Genomic DNA, 6,672 nt, shown 5'->3' with positions numbered 1-6,672 from the left:
GGACATATTGTTAGGAGGGACCAGTCACTGGAGAAGGATATCATGTTTGGTAAGGTGGAGGGTCAGAGAAAAAGAGGAAAGCTCCCAACACGACGGAATGTCCAAGTGGCAGCATTGATGGACTCAAGCGTGGCAACAGTAGTGAGGTTGGCCCAGGATCGGGCAGTGTTTCGTTCTGCTGTGCATAAGGTCACTATGAGACTGTACCAACTCGATGGCCCCTAATAACAACAACAAAAACATTTTAAATTCTGTTCTATTTCATATTATTAAAAGAAAATGCTGACCATGTGCTGCTAAAGTTGATTAAGTGACTACATTAATGAATGGCCATCATCAAGCATAACATCTTAGTCACAGGGCAACATCTGCCCTAAAGCAAAGATGTGAGGTTAAGGAGGTAGAGGACAACTGGAGGGATGGAAATGGGGAAGGGTGAAAAAGAGGAGAATATTGAGACATTGTGGGAACAGCAACCAGTATCACTGAACAAACTGTCTCTATATTATTGAATGGGAAACTGAAGTGCTTTGTAAACTTTCATCTAAAACAATAATAAAATGTTGTTTCTTTAAAATCTCCATCACATTTTAGGGTAGCCCTTAAGTGTATCACTTGTGACTTAACCGCACATTTTACAGTCTGCATCCCTCACCCCTAAAGCCAGATTTAGGATGCATCTATTCTTTTCTTAGCTGTATCCTTACCCAAAAAAGAGGTAGTTCAATGCCACTGTGAGAGGCAGCCTAAAGGACTTTATTTCCTCCTAAAACTCACCTGCCACTAAGCAAATGAGCCAATTGAGAGCGCTATCAAAGATGGGAAATGGGCTTTGTTATGTTCTTGCTTTCCTTTTCCTGTTCTTCAAAGTTAAACAGAATGGTTCATATACTCTAAGTTCTGGCCTGTCCCTCTTGGGGCTTTTAAACCACTCAATTCATTTGCAATAATCCACAGCTCCTTCACTTCCTGCTCTGTTCACACTGAAAGTTAAGTGTGACATTATGTGGCTCAAACTTGTCCTGTCTCTCTCAATTCTATGTTATTTTTTCTAATAAAAAAAAAAAACAGAACCTTTTTTAAGTTATAATTTGTTAAATGTAAAACTGGTGATCTCCTCTGTAAACCGTCACCTAATTCATAATTAAAAGTTTTAAAAATATGTTCCGGTAAGATGTGGAGAACTTGGAAGCCTTGTGCGTTGTTGGGAATGTAAAGTGATTCAGCTGTTGTGGAAAAGTTAGGCAGTTCCTTGACAAGTTAAACATAGAAGAGAATTGTACACCCATGTTCACAGCAGTATTATTCACAACAATCAAAAGGATAAACAAAATGTGGTATGTATAAGGGGGCTTCCAAAAGTTCATGGAAAAGTCCTATTTCCTTTTCGTTCCATTTCCAGTGGTTACAAATCAGGGTGTGAACCTTAAGTTCAGCAGTTCGAAACTACCAGCTGTTCCACGGGAGAAAGATGAGGCTTTCTGCTCCAGTAAAGATTTACAGCCTCGGAAACCCTGTACAGGGTCACTATGATTTGGAACCGACTCCACGGCACATAACCACCACCACCACACTTAAAAAAAAAACACCTTTATATAGACCAAGGGTGGGGAACATCCAGCCCACGGGCCATATAAGGCCCATGAAATCATTTAGTCTGGCCCTGCCGAGGCAGTTGCAATTCCATCACACTGTTGCTGTTAAGTGCCTTCAAGTTGGTTCTGACTCAGTGACCCTGTGTAGGATGTTCAAGCAGCTGGTGGGTTTCAGCAGCCAATCTTTGTGGTTTGCAGTCCAGTGCTGATCCTACAGAGCCACACCAGGAGTCCAGCCATCATATTTGTTGTTAAGTGCTGTAGAGTCAGTTCCGACTCATGGAGACCCTGTATAGGGTTGTTGTTTTTTTCTTAAATGTTTTATTGTGAATTATGTGATAGTTTACATGGGAGAACATTAGTTTTACATTCATTCTATTGTATATCGTCTCATTGCCATGGTTACAATCCCCTCCATGCAATCCTTCCCCCGCACCCCCCAGGTCTTCAGCACACAGTGGCTCTCCCTCTCTGGATCTAGTCTCCAGCTGCTCCATCTCTCCACGTCATCATCTCTGGCTCCATTTCAGGCATCACTTCTTCTCTGGGTAGGGTCCCGCTCTCTGCTCTTCTCGCTTGATGGTCCTAGGGACCTCCTCCGCTCCTAGACTGAAAAGTTAATCACTCCCCTTCTTGCTATAAAACGTCTACCTTTACATGTCCAACCCTCACAATCAGTCCTGATAACAATTATTCACTATTGTATCACAAGAGACCCGTCTGTATAGGGTTTTTAAAGGAGCAGCTGGTGAGTTTGAACCACCAGCCTTGTGGTTTAAATCAACTTTGCAGTCTAGTGCTGGGGGTCTTCCTCTTTTTCTGACCCTCCACCATACCAAACATATCAGATTACTTTTTTTCCTCTTCTTTTAGTTGAGCTCTGATCATCCAGCCATTGAAGCCAGGTCAAGTGGGTACTATTTCCAAGTGTGGGTGTTCTTGTGCATCTCCCCTCACTTCTTATCAGCTGGACGCTTCACTCTCCACTCTAGTCCTCTGTGGCCATGTCACTGTCTCTGGACCCAAGTAGTCCAGGTCTTGCCATACTGCTGGCCAACCAGGTCTCAACCCAGGTTCACAGGGGTCTATTGAACATGGTCAGACTTAGCTTACAACTTCATTGCTGTTTTTCCTTCACTTTCCCTTATCGGTAACCAACATGGTCACCAGTCAGACCACATGCCTGCTCCTGTATTTCCCCCTTAAGTCTCAGTCTTGGAAGGGGGTTGAGGGGACCTGACCACTTGCCTTGATGGCTTCTGGGCGACATGCATAGTTTTGACTCCCAATTTTTTTTCTGTTTTGTTGTACACACGGTCACTATGAGTGAACTGACTCAATAGCAGGTGGGTGTAATGAAGAGTTATTGTTTAAAGGATATAGTTTCTATTGGGGATGATAAAAAAAGATCGGGAAACAGTAGTAATGGCAACATAACGCTGTGAACATACACTACTTTACTACTCAAAAATGGCTAAAATGGTCAATTGTTATATTTGACCACAGTAAGAATAAATGAACTTATATGTAACCTTTCTGACCTGTTCTACTGAAGATGAATTTAACTTGTGTTGTTGTTCAGTGCCGTCGAGTTAGTTTCGACCCATAGCAACCCTGTATAGAGTTTCCAAGGAGCAACTGGTGAGCTTGAACCTCCAACCTTGTAGTTCAAACGGCTTTACAGTCTGGTGCATTAACCCACAGCGCCACACCAGGACTCCCTAACCTGTATAGCAAATCCTAAAAATGATGTCATACAATCACAAGTCAGTGCTTATTGGGCAAACAACACCCCACATTCCAGAGATTAAATTCCCAACCTGCTTCTTCTCTGCTGTAATTATATATCACTCTAAGTCTTCATTAGTTAACCAGGATGTAGATCAAAAGCCGATGATAAAATATGCATAGTCTTACCACATTCAGTATTAAGCCTCAAATCTGTGGACTCCTGGTGTGGCACTGTAGGATCAGCAAAGGATTGCCAACCATAAGGTTGGCTGTTCACACCCACCAGCTGTTCCCCCGAAACCCCATACAGGTTGCCCATAAGTCAGAACTGATTTGATGGCACAATCTAAGTGCACTGGAGAACCTTTAAAATCCTAAGGAAGATTCATTTGGGTATAATTTCGTATGAAGCATTTATTAAAACTCCTAAATTGGAAAAACATTTTATTCAGTATTTAATAAAATGAATAGACAGCTTTTTTCCAGTTTGTTTACTAAGGGCACATCGGTAGAGATTGTGGCATTCAGTTAAATCTTCAGTATCCTATGGCAGAGCCTTTACTGAAATAACTTTCTAGAGAGCTGTGTGTGGTAGGGACTGTACTGTGGTGGGGCACATAGTTGTTTCTGACTCTTATCAATCTTGTATAATAGTTTTTGAGAGCAGTTAGCAGTCCAGAGCTTATCCTATTGAGTCCATGGCTCAGGTACTATGCTGCTTGTTAAGTGCAATTGAGTCAGTTTCAACTCATAGCAACCTTTTATAGGGTTTCCAAGGAGCGGCTGGTGGGTTTGAACTGCAGACTTTGTGGCTATCAGTCCAGTGCCTGTTCACAGCACACTAGTACTCTGGTACTGTTCTGTTAAGTGCCATCAAACCAGTTCCGATTCATAGCAACCCTGTATAGAGTTTCCAAAGAGCAGCAGGTTGAGTTTGAACTGATCTTGTAGTTCAAACCGACATGCGGTCCAGTGCTAGGCCACTAAAAAAACAAAACTCCAATCCAGTTGCTATCAAACTCATGGAGACCCTGTATGTTTCAGAGCAGAATTATACTCCACAGGGTTTTCAACCAATGCCTGTGACCTTTCAGATCATTCCAAAGTGCGTCTTAGACTCAATCTGCCCACCTCTTGGTTAGTAGCCCTTGCCACTACTCAGGCAGCCTGGACAGCTAACACACACAGTATCTTTACTTTCCAATTGTTCCGGTGCTTTGTTATGCCCCTCAGTTGCTTCGCAAATAACTCCATTATCCAACTCAATGAGACCCTGTATAGGGTTTCCAAGGAGCAGCTGTTGAGTTTGAACCACTGACCTTTCAGTTGGCACTTCAGTGCTTATAGTATTAGTGCCCCACCAGGATGTCATTAACAAGTGCTATCAAGTCAGTTCTGACTCAAAGGGACCCTGTATAGGGTTTGAGGAGCAGCTGGTTGGTTTGAACCGCCAACCTTGTGGTTAGGAGTCCTGTGCGTACCATTTAAGGGCTTATTAAAAGTGCCGTCGAGTCGGTTCTGATCCATAGCAACCCTGTATAGGGTTTCCAAGGAGCGGCTAGGGGAGCTTGAACCACTGACCCTTGCGGTTCAAGCTGGCTTTGCAGACCTGCGCACTGACCCACAGGGTAGGGCCCGGGTATTGTTATTTTTAACAGCACCCCAGAGGATTCTAGTGGCAAACTATGATTCAGAGTCACTTAGTCTTACTTCAAAGCAAAAATAACCCAAATTAAAAATAACCTGCAGCAGCCCAGCTGGCTCTCTCCAGGCCACACGGCCCCTCAAATCCTGGGATTCCACTCCTCTGACCTTATGCTGTCTGAATCTCCCACATAATTACAGACTCAGGTCTCCCCCTAATTAGGATTGCCCATCCAATCTCATTCTCTTTAGGAGGCACGCTACTCAGATTTAAGTACTTCCTATAAAAAGTTAGCCAAAAGAACGACATTCCTCTTTATGAAAAATTGCTTTTGGCCTCAAACAGCTTGGGTGAACACAAGGTGTTTGACAACACAAATTTTCTTATCTCTGCAGGTGGAATTATGTTTACCTAGATATTATTTGCCACTTTGGGATACAAAAATATCTCCAACAGTAAATTAATGTGAAGATAAGACAGAGTTCTGCTTAGTTGAACAATTAATCAAAATGGAAATAGGATCACATCATGCAAATCTCCTTTCCCCTAAGCTAAAAAAGAAAAATGTAAAAATTACTTTTTCAGCTACCAACATAAAAAAAGCTCAGGTCCCAAAATTCCTTGGTGAGTTTCCGAAAGCAGACCTTACAGTCAGCAGTCAAATGCTTATCATCTTCCAGTGCCACACTAGGACTCAGCATTAATGTTTAGACTACCACAAAATCCCAACAGTACCTGGAGAATGAGCCCTGGTGTAGCACTCTGCGTTAATGTGCTGGACTGCAAAAGGTGGTTTGAACTCCAAGGTCAGCAGTTCAAGCTTACCAGCTGGCTTCTTGGAAACCCTACTCAGGGTTGCTATGGGTTGGGACCAACTCAATGGCACTTAAAAGCAACAGAAATGTATACGGGAACCTCAAAAAGTCCCTGTAAAAATAGGAAACGGTTTTTCCCCTTCTTTGAATCCCCCTTATACTTACATGATCTAAGAATTCTTAGGAGCAGGCTACTGGAGTTTCATAATACAGTAACTGTACAAGTAGTTTCTGAGGAGCCGTTGGCGAGTTTGAACCAACCTTGCAAAGGGTCCAGTGCATTATCCTATAGCTCCACACCAGGACTCTTAATATACAAACATATCTCCAGTCGATTCAAGATTCATACACACAGAGCTAAAAGGTGACTTGCAGTCCTGCTCTTTCAGAGTTGGGGAAGGTTTTTAAAAACCAAAACCCATCACTAGAAAATTAAGAGAATGAAACTACCAATTTGAGGTAAAAAGACATCATAGTAGATTTGATCCAAAAATATGACATAAGTAGTTAAGTGCCGTTGATTCCGACCCATAGCAATATAAGGTTTCCACGGCGCAGGTGGTGAGCTTGAACCACCGACCTTGCAGTTCAAATGACTTTGCAGACTGACGCCATCAGCCCACTTGAGAATACTGCAAAGATTATTGAATGAGCTTCTGGAACCCAATTTCTAAGGCCAGTTTTGTCACCTCTAGCTGTGACAACTAATTCTTATGCATCTGTGTCCTTGACCATCTAAACCTGTCTCTCCAGCTCTAATGTTGTTGTTTAGTGCTGTGGAGTCAGTTCCGACTCATAGCAACCCTACACAAGGTTTCCGAGGCTGTAAATCTTTACGGGAGCTGACCACCTCATCTTTCTATCGCAGAACCGCTGGTAGTTTCGA

This window comes from Chrysochloris asiatica, unplaced genomic scaffold (genome assembly GCF_000296735.1).
Source record: "Chrysochloris asiatica unplaced genomic scaffold, ChrAsi1.0 scaffold00132, whole genome shotgun sequence".
Taxonomy (NCBI): domain Eukaryota; kingdom Metazoa; phylum Chordata; class Mammalia; order Afrosoricida; family Chrysochloridae; genus Chrysochloris; species Chrysochloris asiatica.
Note: the sequence above shows the minus strand (reverse complement) of the source record.